Source organism: Amblyomma americanum, chromosome 4 (assembly GCF_052857255.1).
Source record: "Amblyomma americanum isolate KBUSLIRL-KWMA chromosome 4, ASM5285725v1, whole genome shotgun sequence".
NCBI lineage: Eukaryota > Metazoa > Arthropoda > Arachnida > Ixodida > Ixodidae > Amblyomma > Amblyomma americanum.
This window is the reverse complement of record NC_135500.1, coordinates 209,843,108-209,858,944: the sequence shown is the minus strand read 5'-3', so window position 1 is coordinate 209,858,944 and position 15,837 is coordinate 209,843,108. Positions and strand designations below refer to the sequence as shown.

The 15,837-nt window shown below is 48.4% G+C and overlaps 1 protein-coding gene across 1 annotated transcript in view; it reads left to right on the top strand.

Moving 5' to 3' along the window:
* The window catches only part of LOC144129231 (uncharacterized), a 278,887-nt gene that overhangs the window by 129,028 nt on the left and 134,022 nt on the right, over window positions 1-15,837 (top strand). Inside the window, exon 3 of the mRNA XM_077663230.1 lies at window positions 11,754-11,829. The gene's annotated coding sequence lies outside the window, so the exon portion shown is untranslated. The remainder of the gene's footprint in view (window positions 1-11,753; window positions 11,830-15,837) is intronic.

Below are 15,837 nucleotides of genomic sequence, written 5' to 3'. Positions count from 1 at the left end.
TGTTAGCTCCTGTTGCGTCAGGGTCCGGTTGGGAGCTAACCATGACTGAGCAAAAGCAACGCGGACTCGTTGAAGGTTGCTCGGAGCGGCATAATAATAATAGCCGGTGTGTTTTGAAGATGTGGGCAGCACGCAGAGAAAGTTAAAAAGAAAGAGCTGGAACATACTTATTGCACCTGTAAAGAAAGTTCCATGGCTGGATAGGAGATAAGAACGAGCAAAACAATCGCATCGACGCAAATTGGCCCGAACAGATACCTGCGCTAACTTTGTGCGAGACCATTCCATGAACGTTTACAATCGTCGTTAGCCGACCAGCAAAAACAGCGAAGAAAATTCTCGACCACACTCATCATGACAAATAATGGAAACGTTGTTATGATTCTGTACCTTCTGTGAAGAGCATTCTACCGCTGGAATGTTTAACAACAGCTCAGCTGCGATTGTTCGTTTGCTAACAACCTGCTGTACTGTCGCCGTCAGCGTCCTCCCCGTTGTAGTAGCCATATTAGATTGTCGGTAGCTGCAATGAAATCATGCCCTACGTTTAGTCGATCCGTTTCCCCGCACAAGCCCCCTAGCATAGTTTTTGGGGTCCGAGCGACTCGCGCCTACATGCCTGCAAATATTCAAAGGCAATGTTAAATCATCATCATAATCATCGGCATCCTGACTACGACCACTGCAGGACAAAAGGCCTTTCCCATATCTCTACGTAGAATTCTTGACAGAAGGTGCAGGCAACTCGAAAGGCATCAATTACGTTCTCTGTGGCAGTGTAATGACACAGGGATTGATCATCTGTCACACAGCTTGTAATGTCGTCCAGGCTGCTAAAGCGAAGCCATGTTGTGCAATGGGGCTATCATGGCATTCTTCTGTTCACCGCTGAGGCGACAGCTTCAGACTACGCCTTCGGCACGACTGTGCGCTCTGGGTAGCGTTGTGTGCTATTCATATCGTTCGCGTTTTATTGTATCCTTAGTTCTGTGTCGTGCTCACCATGGCTGCCTTACCTGTCAAAAGGCACCTGCCTGCTCGTGAATATCCCTGCATTCGAAAAGAGGTGACGCAGTATATCTGCACCTTTCTCGTGGCGCGTAGGTTTTTTTTCAAGGCCGCAAGAAACGACTATTCCGTGGCGGCGCCTTTTCCCGCGATCATAAACATTTCTTATTCGCGCACGTTGTTACTCGTTGCGCACTTGTGGTTGCTCTTTCGTAGGAGGTGTGCCCACGACTAGGAATTCCGAAGCTTGAGTGTCCGATTCGCCCGTCTCCGGCGTAGTGATGTTTTCGTGCGTTCCCTGCACCCTTGTATGCGTCTACACTTTCAGCTGTATGGGCTCGTTCTGTGCCCTCTACACTCTTGGACCATTAGAGAGAGGCGCGCATTCATTGTTGCTGCTGTTGTTGGCCGCATGAAAGGAAGTGGCTCACGCCCGCCAAGCGGAATGGGCCCAGAATCGGGCGGAGGTGTAGTGGCGCAAGGCATCGTTTCTTCGTCTTTCAACGTGCGTGCCTTACTTACTCCACTCTCGTTTCCTCATTGTCCGCAGTCACAGCACAGCGGGAGATGTTTCTTTTCCTCCTGTATGTCGAACTGTCGAATACAGCATGCGTAATATGGAGTCAGTCTCGCGTCTATAGGCTCGTGTCCTTGTTCGCATGTGCCGAAAAATATGACTTTAATTTCGTCTGTTGCGCATGATTTGTGCCCTTCAAAAGCGTACTGCTTATAAAGGCCGTACATAGAAGGGGCCGGGGGGGGGGGGGGGGGGGGCACCAGACGTGCGTGTAAGCTGCGGAACTTATATTGACAGATATAGTGAACTTAACACCATGAATATGTATTTAAGAAGATGTTTCCTATGTAAGTGAGCATTTTATCATTTGCAAATATAGTCAAGAGTAAGACAGGCTGGGGTTTGCACAGGCTTCTCCGGCTTGACCTTAAACCGAGGATACATTGTTGATCTATTCGGTGCAGGTGTAAAACCATCGAAAAATGGACAGCTCTGCAACTGTATGCTTGCTCTGGTGCTATCCTTTTTGTGTTGTTCATTTTTCGACGTCTTAATCGGAGGAGTTTAACTTCATGGTGGAAACAACGCGATAGAGAATGCCGGCATTCCCCAAGTAGCGGTGAAGCGCCAACAAACATGTGCTTACGCGGTAATGAACTGTTATGGTAACTGACCTCAGAGAAAGATTTTGTGGTTGTTCCAAAGGGTGCAGCGGAACCAGGTGGTACAGGCTGTCTCACACTTTGAGGGAATCTGGAAGTGCGTGACAGCCGCCATCCGTGAATTGCTGCTGAAAGTCTGTGTGAATGGGGGACACAAGGCGCATGCGCAGAAGGAGCAGCCTACCGTGCTTATCGCGCATGCGCCTTTGCCGCCGATTCTCTCCGGCTGTCAGCAGCAGCGCTTCGCGGAACACGGCTGTCACGCACTTCCAGATTCCCTCAAAGTGCGGACCAGCCTGTACATGCACCTTATATACTATAAACAGAAAAGAGTAAAAAGGGAAGTAATCTGTCCTCTAGCGTATTATCTTTTATAAAAGGGAGTGTGCTGCAGGACATTTTGCTCTTTTTTTACTCCCATATAGGCGCAGTCATGTTTAAAGTGAAGGTGAGAACGAGAAGGGAGTTGAGATGCACCCGATCGTAAAAAAGGCCTGTAGTTACTGCTATCGACACCGTAGTCAAAGTTCGTATAGAAAATTCCGCTGACTTGTAAGCTAATAGTATATCATGTATGCTCCTAAAGGCATCAGAACAGGGATTTCTTCCAAGTTTACGCAAGTATTCAATTTTTGTTTTCAGCATTCAGTTCTTGCGTATGGAAGGCGTCAGACATTGTTTGTTTGTTCATAAACAACTGCGCAAACTTGTGTCGTTTGTAAGTCGCTATAGGCGATGATTCGTGTCTTGTATCTCGGACAACTCAGTGCTGAAAAAAAAAAGAAAATGAGTGCCTGGTCCTACATTCCCACCTGCACTTTCTATTCACGGATGGTGACCCCGGCCTCTTCTCGTCTCACCTCTACTCGGTCCAGACTGTCTGCGCTCGCAAGAAGCGCATTCTGCTTTATTGGCGACCTTTCTAACCTGAGCTTGCCGCGGCCTTGCAGAGAAAAACAACGGGCTGCCAAAGTCGCTTTCCTTGTCTTCGACGGGGCCGTTTACCCCTGCCGCACGTGCAACTTCACTCAAAGTGGCGAGCACTTTCTTCACCTCCGGCGTTTCCCAAAGGATATATACGCTCTCTCCTCGCTCACGCTCATGTTCCCCATCTGCTGACGTCCTCGGTAGCGCAAACTCTCTATCTTTCTGCTGTCCATAATATGTGCAGAAGAGACAACGGCATCAGAAGCAGCGAGCAGCGGCGAAGTGGAGGAGTCTGTCCAGGCCGCTGCCCCGTCATCGTTCTTGAAGGCACAGCCACTCCCCCTACCCTCATACCCCACTCCCATACTGCGGGCGCTACCTGCCGCTTTTATCCGCGGGGGCCGACCGGTCTTCATTCCGTTTCCCTGGGGGACCAGCGATGTGGGGGAGGGCCACTGTCAGCGCACAGCACCATCGCCGCTGTCGCTTCGGTCCGAGACAGCAAACGCTCGCGACTCTGTCAGCTCAATAAGCTGCGACGCATTGCGATCGAGATGGATGAAGCCTCCCTTACCTCGCCTCCTCTCATGCGCCCCGAAACGTTTGCAGAGCCGAGGAAGAAAAATTTTTTCGATGAGTGCCGTTCTGGATGCTGGCGATGAGCTGCTTGCAATGGAAACTCGGGGCCCTCTTTGAGGCTCTCTGCGTTTGTGTGTACACACTTCGGCTCCTGGCGTTGTTTTTTTTTCTTTTTCTTTTCTGCTTCCTTCGTGCTATTCCACTTCGTCTTTTGCTGATTTTGAGCGGTAGCGTATAACCCCGAGCTCTTTTTGCAGCGTGTATGTTGGATGTTTGTGCGTCCTTGATTGGTGCGCGGCAGCGTAGCTTGAAAAGAGATCCGTAACACGAGTGTCTGCTGTGATTCGATAGGAGACGAGCTCCCCGTCCAACTCGGAGGTCGGGAGAAGAGTGCACGGATCGACATCTTTCCATCAATTTTTTGGGACGGAAGGCGGCGAGAGCGCTGCCGTCCTGCCCCCGAAATCTGCTCTCAGTGCCTCCATCGCTTGCCTCACTCTTTCCCCTTCATTTTTTTTTCATTTCAGAGCAATTACGAACGACTGGAACAGTAACCGCTGCCGTCTATTCTCTCTCTCTCTCTCTTCATTTTTTTTTTTCACAGCAAGACCTTCGCTTTACCGAAGATAAATTGAAAGATAATGATCCTGCTCTGATGTGCGGCAGTGGCAGTTATTGCGCACGGGTTACTTGCTCCAACGTAATAATAAGTACCGCTTGTTTTTGCCAGCGTCACTAAAGTTGTTTTTCTTTTTACAAAGTCCTTCTTTCGTATACAAGTATCACCAGTAGCGCTGGAGAGCACTCTAGCGTAGCTCTTTTGTGCCGATTTTTTTTACTTTATTTATAATCTGGTTTCTTTATTCTCCCCATTGCTCTAATGGTGGTGGTGGTGGTGGTAGTGTTTTTTTTTATTAAAATAATAGTAAAAAGGAAGGAAACGATTTTTGCTAGCCTCGGCATCTGCCATCGATACTGAAGCACCTGAGCTGGGACAGCGGAAATAAAGGATAGCGGGCAGAATGGAGAAATTAAATGAAAGAGGTGAGGGGACAGGAAGAGATGATAGGAGGAGAGGTAATATACACAAACTATTTACACAAGAAATGTGTCCAGGTAGTGCACGTGATCACGATGGGACAATAAAAACACGCGCACAGCACTATGGTGATTACACCTGGAGTGGGGCTCCCAGTTGTTAATCGTCCAAGGTAGAACTCGCGGAGCGTTCGGTCACTGCGTGTAAACTACCTGACGGAGAACAGACGGGACGTCAAGCCCGTGTGTTCGAAGAATGCACACACGCTCACCAAAGTTCGCTCAGGAGTGCGCGCACTGCCCTGCGGCCACAATAGCGTCTTGATAAAGTCTGGTAGTATGCCCTGCGCCCTATAGGCCGCGAGCATATCGCGACGAGCATTGGCGAACGCGGCACAGCGAAGGAGCAGGTGTTCTAGTGTTTCCACTGCACCGCATCCGTCACCCACATCACTCGTCGCGATTCCGTGACGCACCCGTCGTTCCCCGGGCCACACGCAGCCAATGCGCGCGCGGAGGATCATTACACGTTGTGACCGTGTAAGTGCGCGACACCCGGTGACACTGTCGATGCGCTCACCTCCCGCGATGCGTGGGTCAGGGTGCTGCTTTCGGAGATGGTCGTGGATGGCCGCACGCACGTCCTCCAGCGCAAGGGGCAGATCGCTGGCAGGTAGTTGGTGTGCAGCGGTCGCGAGGTCGTCAGCTTCTTCGTTGCCGGCGATGCCGAAGTGACCGGGCACCCACTGTGCACGCACGGCACATCCTCTCTGCGTGAGCGAGTTTCCCGCACTAGTGGGGTACCGCAGCCGTTAGATTGCAGGCGGCTGAGGGCGGCGCGGGATTCGCACAGCAGAGCACTCCTGGGTGGCGGAGGGCCGAGGGTGAGCAGCAGGTCCAGCCCGAGCCGGATCTCCATTGCTCTAATGGAAAGACGTATTTCCAGTGCAAACAGCTATTCCTGTAACGAATAACGGAAACTCGTCACACATTCTATGATGCAGTGACTGATCTTTTCAATTGTTAGTCCGTAGGTATGGATCCTGTATTGTCGTTGAACACTTTGTCACCAGGATACATTTCTCAAAACTATGGACTTCACGCACTTGCACAATTAATGCTGCAGATCGGCCATAAAATAGGGTCCTTCGCTTACCGCACTTTTCGGAGTCGAACTGGCTATCCGTAAAACATGACTTTACGGTTCACTGCTGCGAAAGGCGCATGACGTACGAATCGACGGCGTTCTAGCTGCTTGACATTACCCGCAACGTCTCGTTACCGAGTTGTTTCGTGCGAGATGTCAGCCTGCTGCTTGCCGTCCAGCTCGGCGTCCTGCTTTATAAGAGGGGACCCGGGCATAGCCTGACGTCTACACCCATCGACTGGCGATGCGTTCAGCGCCCCGCTCGCTAGAACGCCTTTCGTAATCTTCACCCGTTACTTGTACTTTTTGTTTTTGCAATATACTGCTGTTTTATAGGAAAATACGTACTAAAGGATGTGGGAATCTTAAATAATATTATAAATATATCATGAAATGCAAGTATATAATATTCAAGTATACAACCTGTACGTGGCCAGTCGTAGGCGTACGCATCTCAGTACGCTGGAATTCGGGCTGGAGCATCTCTCGCTGTTAGGGCTTCGCCCGGCGGCGTTTATCTATGGTCGCAGTGCCTGCAAGGCAGTCCGCTACGCTTATCAGATATCGAACGACCATTTCTCAGAAAGCGAACCTCGGAAAGCGAGCTCTGTATGAAACTATTAAGTATCTCCCACGTTCAGGTAAATTATTATAACCTCAAGTTCTTTAGTAGGGATTTCACTAGCTGATAACAATTTTTAATTCAGTAAGACGATACAACAATCGAACGTTTTTCTCCTCGCTACCACGGAGTAGTCGTGAGTCTCCTGTCTCATGAAGAGACCGCTTCATACAATGATTACCTTTAGGAATGCATCGCAGAACTCCTCCATACTTGACTGGTGTTTTCCTTTGGTCATGCCGCGGCGGTCGAATTTCGATGGAGGCGAAATTCTAGAGGCCCGTGTACTGTGCGATGTCAGTGCACGTTAAAGAACCCCAGGTCGTCGAAATTTCCGAAGGCCTTCACTAAGGCGTCTCTCATAGCCTGAGTCGCTTTGGGACGTTAAACCCCCTTAAACCAAACCAAACCTTTGGTCATCCCTCAGGTCTTTTCTCTCTTCTATTGCGGGCATTTCTGACAGCGTGGCTCGGGTTGGACCAGTTTTGTGTCGTCTGCGGGCTGCTTTGGGAACGGCTCTTGTACACACACCACCCGTTCATTGTAAGAAATGGTGCTAAAAAAATGAAAAGAAATTCGTGGCGAAGTGGTTAGAATACTAGCTTTGCAGTCGCGATGCTGTTGCTCCGACGTCATTCTTTATTTAGCGTTTTATATTGCAGGAATGTGTACGCGTGCGTGTACTCATATGTGTACGTATACACCGCAGGTTTTGCCTGCGCTACACGAAGATCATGTGTATCCGTGTTATAATCGAAACTCGGAAACAAACTTACCGTAGAATAACGACGTATAGAACTGCACTCGACGAGTACGCATTTGGGCAGCCCTTGAGAACTGACCGCAGTCGCAGTGGGCCGATATAAAGACGCAGTGGTTCTTCTGCTCGCTTTATTCGAGATTTAAAATAGAGGGGCTATGTTCTTTTTGCTGCTTTGGGGATAACGCAGCCATACGGCCAGAGGTTTTGCAAAAGCTGAGGCAACCCAGAACTGGTTTGGAAATGCAACGTACGCAATAAACCGGCGACATATGCTCTAACACTGTAAAGGCGCGCTGTGTGTTCGTTTCGACGAAATCGCAAAATTTTACTGTGGAAAGGTATGCCTCAATTATTGCGCTAAGCGAGAAAATCAACAAGGAAAAAAGAACGCAAGAAAAAAAAAACTCTGTGATGCGTGCGGCGTAAGAGCGCCTGCGGCTCCTTTTTGACGTCTTCGCAGTCACTTTGATATGTAAATCCCTAATTTGCGTTTCCTTTTGTATCCCAGATAAGAAGACCTAATCAAAGAGCATCGTAAGAGGATCAACAAAGTACTAGGCGGCAGGTTTTGACGCAGACCAAGGCTTTGTCCGCGGAACCTCAAGGCTCCGTCGGGCGCCCGATATCCGACAGAAATCCCTAATCCTCCACCCACCCACACACGTGCCAGCAGTACACGTAGGGTTTCACCGGCAGGTCACACAAAGCAAAAGGTGTAATAAGGCAACGCTAAAAGTGAAATAATAGCGAAGAAAAAAAACAAACTTCGAGACGGCCGCGGATTTGAGTTCAGGGCGCTCGAGTTCTAATGGAGCCCAAGACATCCCGTCGTCCGACCTGGGGGTTCGGGCCGGCTCGACACGGTGTTCCCTATTAAGCCCCGCGTTCCTGGGGCGTGGAACAGCCGCGGGCTGCGCGGAGGGAGACAAGGCGTCCGCCCCGCTTGAGCCTTGCGGCTGCACCCAATGAAAAGTGGCTGATGCATCTTTAATGCCTCGCACTGCTGCTGCCGCTGCATCACGTGGTTCCGGGGCTGCTTGTGCCGGCGCCGGAGCAAAGCGATGTATCTGTAGATAAGCGTAGAACGGAACAAAAAAAATTTAAAATGTGGACGTACAGAAAGGAAATAAGGGAAAAAAAGACACGACATAGTCTCGCTGCTGAAGGAGCAGGCTTTAAGGCGAGTCGCGGTTTTTGCGTGAGGCTTCGGAGAAATGGACACTTTTAATTCTGGCGGGAAAAACTAAAAAAAAAGGAAGCAACTAACCTCTAAAAAGATTAATATATAGAAATGATATGACGGGCAGGCACGAGTTTTAGACACACACGGCAACACGGGAACTTCTTGCATCTCATGCGAGATTTGAGATTTTCTGGTTTCGGAGTACCTCGCGACTTTTGAAAATCGGTTAGCTATTAAGTACAAAAAAAATTGACAGCTGTTCATGTAAATTAAAAAGAAAACTGAAAACTGTGGCCGGTGAATTAAAAACAAAAAACAAAGGGGATGGCAGTTGTTCTAAACTATGCGAGAACTTACTACAACCGCACAGCTCTTGTACAACAGATATTGGACAAGCTCACTTTTGCGTGAGCAAAAACAAAATAAAAAGGAAAAACGATTGGAACCAGCTATTTTGCAGTGCTTTCTTCGCGTGGAGCTTAGCACAGTAGCAACCTTAGAACTCAAATTCACAACTGCTTAGAATGGTCTGATATGCCAGAATTGAGGGTTGCGTGTGCAAAAGAAAAAGGAAAGGAGGAAATGCTTAGAGTTGAGAAGCAGCCAAGCCCGCACACAAAGTTGCACACAAAGTACTACGTACATTCCTGACCACGTCAGAGCTCCACGGACACATATCCCGGAGGGGCATATGTCGTTATCTTTATGAAAGTAAGCTAATCTATTTTAAACAAGCTTCAACGAAGGCTCTTCTGGTTGTCACAAGATGCTTCACTGGTAAACTGTACATCCTTTTAGCTAAGGTCGCTCTTAATTCGCACTAAAATGCATTATCAAGGAACGAATAAACAAGAAGAAATAAAAAAAATAAATCTTGGGTGATCCTCGGTGGATCGTTGGAATGCGTTGGCAGCGAAACATTCGGTATATTCGAGGTCGACACTCTAAAGTTTCGATATCCGTGGGTTTAGTATTAGGTTCGTTGTATCCGACGTTAACACACCAAAGTTCGTAATATCCGAAGTGGCATACTTATGTTCGTCACATTACATCCGAGGTTAAAACAGTAAAATTCACTATATTCGGGGCGGCATACTATAAGGTTCGTTGCATCGGAGGTTGTATACAACGTTCGTATATATCGGTCACCATTTCCGCTTGCACGGACCCTTTTAAAGTGCGTCTGCTCGCGCCATCACGTCAGCAGAAGATCCGAGAAGACGGCACTGCAACTGTCAAGCGCCCTGCGCGCATGCGCGCACTCTCATTACTTTCTCCACCGCGGACCTGCATGGGCTGCTGAACTACCGTCTGGTCGACGTTCCCATAGAGTAGTTTCTTACTATTAACTAGATGGAAAACTGGCGCCCCGCCTATGGGAGTTTGCATGGAGCTTACTCGAGACCACCTGTACCACCATGGGCGCTCTAAGCATCATGTGGCGGAGAACTACCGACTGCAGAACTATAACTTTTGGCCAGAAATGAAAAAAGAACGTTTTTCGATAATCAAGAATGTCCTATCATTCAATATTCTGTCTATAAATCGCAACAAACTAGCAGAAAAGCTCGTAAATGCAAATTTTGCTCAAAATAAGCGATGGCTTGCTCTCCTATTGAGCAGGCGTTGCAGACCACGAAAGCCAATATTTCGTCCTTAACAGGCGCATTTTTAAAAATAAATATTATTTAAAAAAAATGTCGCTTCAAGATTTTAAAACGTTTTTCCGCAGCATTTCGGAATACAAGAACCTTTTATTGGCGTCGTGTGCTGTTGCGCTTTCGCTACTATGGCTTTTGCGCACTACTTTTACGCTGAAGTCGCCTGCGCGGAGCGCGCCGTGGATCCGGAATGGGACATCTCAGTAACGCCACTCTGTGTTGCTGAAAAAAACCTACTGTTCCGCACCAAGTAGCTCATCGCCCCATGATGCTTTGAGCGTCCATGGAGGTTCAGGTGCATCCCGCCAGCTTTCCCTGTAGTTAATAGTAAGAAACTCTACGTACGTTCCCGTGATATTACTGAAAAACTGGAGAGCGCTGTACGTCACGTAGCGTTCTCGCATCTTCCTTCGCTCTAGCTGCAAAGTTGGTGACGGGCGTTGACACGAAAAAACAGGACGGTGCCCGAAACTGACGGAAATTCTTCGTTGCTTGTGTGGCGGCCCTATATAAGCTGATTACGCCATCTCGCTCAGGTGCACTGCGCGCAGTGACACGTGAGCGCAAACTTGCAAAAAGGCTGGGCGGCAGCCAGGAAACTTTCTGGCGCAAACGCTGACAGGTTTTGAAGGGACAGTGTGCGCGAAGCCCTCGCCCTGACTCGAGCGCCTCGCCTAATTAGCTTAGAGAGAGGACATGGTTCGTTGTGAAGTTATTAACTCGCAGGCGTGCATTAATAAGGCGAAAGCAGGAGCTCCCCCAGTGTTATCTTTTTTTCTCTCAGTTCTGGCCTCAAAGCTAGTGAACATGGCCTCGCATAATGAGCTTCCTCATGAGCTATAAACGGGACTAAAATGGCAAAACGAGGCATAATTTTACTTACATCGATATGCGCAGGAACAAAGGACCGATGAAGACGGGTTTTTGCAGAAGGCAGATAACTTTAGCCCTACTTTCATGCAAACAACACGGCGTGTATAACTGGTTCTTTTTGGGGGGGAAAGGAAATGGCGCAGTATCTGTCTCATATATCGTTGGACACCTGAAGCGCGCCGTAAGGGAAGGGATAAAGGAGGGAGTGATAGAAGAAAGTAAGAAAGAGGTGCCGTAGTGGAGGGATCCGGAATAATTTCGACCACCTGGGGATTTTTAACGTGCGCTGACATCGCACAGCACACGGGCGCCTTAGCGTTTTGCCTCCATAAAAACGCAGCCGCCGCGGTTCGGGTTCGAACCCGGGACCTCCGACAACATGGCGTGCTGTTTGAATATTGTGCGTATTTCACGGATGTTGCTTCTTTTTCGCGCCTTACGTGCGACTGGAGCCAAATACTGAAAGGACAGTGAATATAAATTTAGTAACCCCTTCTGCTTTATCAGCAAGACATGGGCACATCCTTCTTAGCTAGCACTGCATGTCCTTATAAATCAAATGAAACTGACTTATAAAACTCAGTGACCTCTTTTTTCCTACGACTGCAGACATTTTGTTTTACTGTGTGTTATTCTTAAAAGCTCATGCGTAGCTGGATTTTTATTTGAAAAATTGACGACTTCATTAATTGCAGGATTATATTGTCATGTCTTTATGCTGTTCAGAAGTTGGCTTCAATAATTGCTGCAATTCTGTTTTTTTTTTCTTTCAGTGTTCCCGACGTGCTTTCCGTCACCACCCCGGTTTATCTGCAGCTGAAGACCCATCTCTTGCGACGGCGGCACAAGGTGAACATTGGGATTGTTGAAAGTTAGCGAAAGTGTGCGCTTATTCAGCGGCGGTAAATTAAGCGCTCGAAAGTAATTATTACAATGTCGCGCTAACGATTGCTGTAGCTTTTAGTACGGACGAGCCACCAGTGTGAACAATGTAATGCATCTAGTATGGGATAGTCTTTAGCCGCAGTGCAATGCCGCCGACGAAGGTGCGCACGTGCTTTTGAAGCAGATTATGTTGATGTGGCAAGCTAATCCATGCATGTATAAATTGTTAATGGTGAAATGAACAAGGGGATTAATTTTCATAAATACTTGCATGACTTTACAATGCTACATGCGACCGATAATTTCAACCTCTGCGTATACTGGGAGTCACATCCGTGCAGTGGAGTTCGCGAAATGCTTACCAAAACGAGTCTCACAAGGAGAGTTCAAAGTTAAGAGAATTCGTACTAAACATCATACTCAAAGCGTACGTGGTGTTTAAATCAAAGTGTGTAATTTTATAGCTGTGGGAACAGGCGGGCAGTTACCGAGTTTTCTGAAATGCGGCAAATTCGCTCTTTTTGGTTTAGAAAAACGACCGGCTAATCTTGAAAAAAAAAAAAAAATAGAGCACGAAAGCAGTGCGGTATAAAGAACGCCTGTGTTTAAGACTGATGTTCTCCCAGGACGCTTCCAAAGTAGTCGCTGAATGTGTTCGTTCATCTTGGGTGAGAGCTGCAGACCTCGTTGCTGCAGGAGCGACGCTAGCGACACTGGCACTCAGAAGCAAGAAGTAAGAAAAAGAGGCGTGAACTAAAGAAGGCCTAGTGGGCGACTGGTACGCCACGAAACCGTGACCGCCACAAGCGTGCCAGCCTCGGCGCTTTTTGTCCGACTGGGCCACGACTTGTGGGAGTTATTTATTGAACGCTGCAAAGATGCTGGCCCAAGAAGTTCCCGCTCGAACGGCGGCTGTTACAAGGGAAAGATGCTTGCTGCTTTTCACGACTTGTTTTTATATTTACATTTTTTTCTTGCACTGTGTCGCACTTGGTAAAAGAGCCGAACCAATCGTTTTCTTCTCGTCGCCTTTTTTCTTCGCTTTTAGCGTTTTTTTTTTTTTGCCTTTGACGACGGAGCAGAGACCGGCCTTGTCTCTTATGTGACCGGTGTTACTCGCATTTGGGGGCTTTTCCTATAGAATGGTGCGCTTTTGTACTGCCGCCTATGGGGCACTGTCAGGTATAGACACAAGCTTACACCGTCTGTGTTCCCGGCGTGCTTTCGCAGCGAGGACCTCCGGGGGCTGGATGCTCCTTACAGAATCCCTTTACGACTTCGCTATCTCGGCCGCTCTTCAGCAAAGGAAGCAGCAGCTGCTGCAGTTCTTCTTTACTTAGTTTTTTTTTAGAGAACGCCGCTTAAGCCTTTCTTATCCTTCCGCTCCTTTACAGGAGCTTCCTTTTAGCGCCGCAGATAACCTCTCTTTAACGACTGCACACACGAACGCACGCGCACACCTTTCTCTACTTGATCCACTCTTCTTTCTGTTGTCCATGGCATTACGCTTTGTGCTGGGCACGGCTCCTGCCGGTCGGCGCTGCATTATCGGCTCTCCTATGCTGCTCGCACCGAGAGCTCGAGCTCGTTCGTCGGGCGAGGGAAAAGAGAGAGAGAGAGGTGGAGGTGGAAGAAGCAGTGGCTCCAGTCAGCGCAAGCGAACACCGGTGCCAGGCACGTAAACCTTTACGTGTACCCGTGGCATCGGGCTGCCGCGCTTTCCGAACACAGAGATTCGCTGGCCCGCTAGCGATGCTGCTGCCGCCACTCGGCGTTCGCGCGCTGCTTGCTTTCCGGGGGAGCAAGAAGTGCGCGCGCCGTACAGGCGTACAAACCGCCTCGCACAAAAGGGCGCGCGCGGACAGACACGCAAATGCGCGGGTACATAGTACGTACTGCTTCAAACAAACACGCTACTGCGCGTGCCGACGAAGTTTCAAAGGGAAAAAGGAAGTGAAGGCTTCTGCAGTGCCCTATGTTTCAGTGCCCCCCCCCCTCCCCCCCCCCCCCCCCCCCCTCGCATGCACAGTTACGGTTTGGCTTATTGCCTCGGACGCTGTCCCTTTCTTTCTTTCTTTCTTTCTTTCTTTCTTTCTTTCTTTCTTTCTTTCTTTCTTTCTCATTGGATTTGGGTTGCTCTCAAGAAGAAACGGGGGCGTTTTTCTTTCTCCACGTAAAAACAAGAAGCGCCAGTGTTCGAAGCTGTTTTTCTTGTCGCGTTACCTTCTGGGTGCTGCGCCGAGTTTGAAACACTGAGTGCGGGGACGCGTGCGTTCTTCTGTTGTTATTCTATTGTCTGTGCTTTCTTCTCCATAGGCCTGACTCGAGCAGGTCAGCGTGCATATGCACGTATAGTATTTTTTTTTGTAGCTTTCGTGCGGGTTCACTTTCTTTTCAGCCAGTCTCACTTTGCCTGCAGCAATCGACGTCAACTTGACCGGCAATCGTGTTTGGCTTAGAGGATACTACCCCCTGCGTTGCTGTCGATGTTAATGGAATGCGAAAAGAAATTTCGAACCGAATGCTGCCGGAGTAAAAGTCGGAAGCAATTGTCCGCTCTTCTATACCAGCTGATAACAATTTCACTTTATAATAATTTCACTTTCAATGCTGGCACAGAGCCTTTCCACGAATTTGTCCTTTGGAAGAACGAACTAAGGTCGTGCTCTCTTCATTTGTCCTGACATTCGCGATAAGCGAGGGTAGGACAACGCGTAACAATAAGCGCTGGAGAAATAACAGCACAGCGCAAGCGCTGATGTTCAACAAGCTTTGTTTACAAGAAAAGCTGAAATTCATGACATTACATTCTTTAAAGCTGTTGAACCAAATCACCAACTACGAAAAAGCCAGTCGTGAGCAGTTAATGGGTTTGAAAAATGGATATAGTTCAAAATAAAATTTAGTCCGCCAGAAATTTTCACTGAGCGCGTATGCAAAACATAATTGGCTTGATGTCACCGCTTCATGCGTCAAGAGCGGCTACAATTCCGTAGTTTTACAACTTTATGGGGTTGAACATGTGCGTGCGGAAACCGAAGGAACGCCAGCTGCAACTTAAACAGCGTAGTATTGTGTGTGAAGCGCAATGGCTTTAGCCACGGCTTCTCCGAGGTGTTCGCGGAAATTCATCCGTGAGACTGCACTACGCAGCCGCTCAGTACATTTAGAGGTACGTTCTTAAGAATTTTCAGCGTTAAGAAATCGTAAAATCTCTGAAAACTGCACTCATGCTTTAGTATACTTGCACTGTTCCGCCCTTTCCGCATATGTGTCCTGTCTGCTGTTGGAGGGCGTTATCTTCGTTATGGGTATACGATTAAGGTGTCCCCGCAGTATAGCAACTCCCTCTGGCGTAGACCTCACTCACGGATGCCTGTGAGCTTTAGCGACAGAGAGAGCTGCATGCACGGTTTGCAAGCTTCCCAATCCAAAATTTTCATCCATCTTTTCGGAGGGAGCACGGTATAGTGTGGAGCTGTGCGAATTTTTGCTGTTTTAGAGTAACGATTCAAATATTTTGTTGTTTGATATATGCGCTACTTATTCGCTAAACGAATCAAATAGGGCGTTACAAATTATTCGAAACGAATATAATTCGATCGGAAATTTTTGAATAGTTTTCTAACTGGCAGGAAGGCCGAATAGGGTAAGACGCAGTTTCTTTCGACGTAGTTTGTTTCGAAAGGCTGGGCGAGGGGACAGGATTCAGCAATTTTTAGCAGAGCTTACCTTCATGACCGATATCGGAGGCCATGGCGCAAACTGTCCTAAGTAAGGTGGGCGGACGAGACTAGGAAGTTTGCCAGGATAAGGTTGCCGCAGCTTGAACAGGGCAGGGTAATTAACGTTTTAAATTCAGCTCAGATATGCATGCGCGTACAAAAGCACGCACGCACATACAAACACGATCCACTCCCCACGCACACACGCGCGCGCTGCGCGCATGCGCGTATATACCCAGAGAGAGGG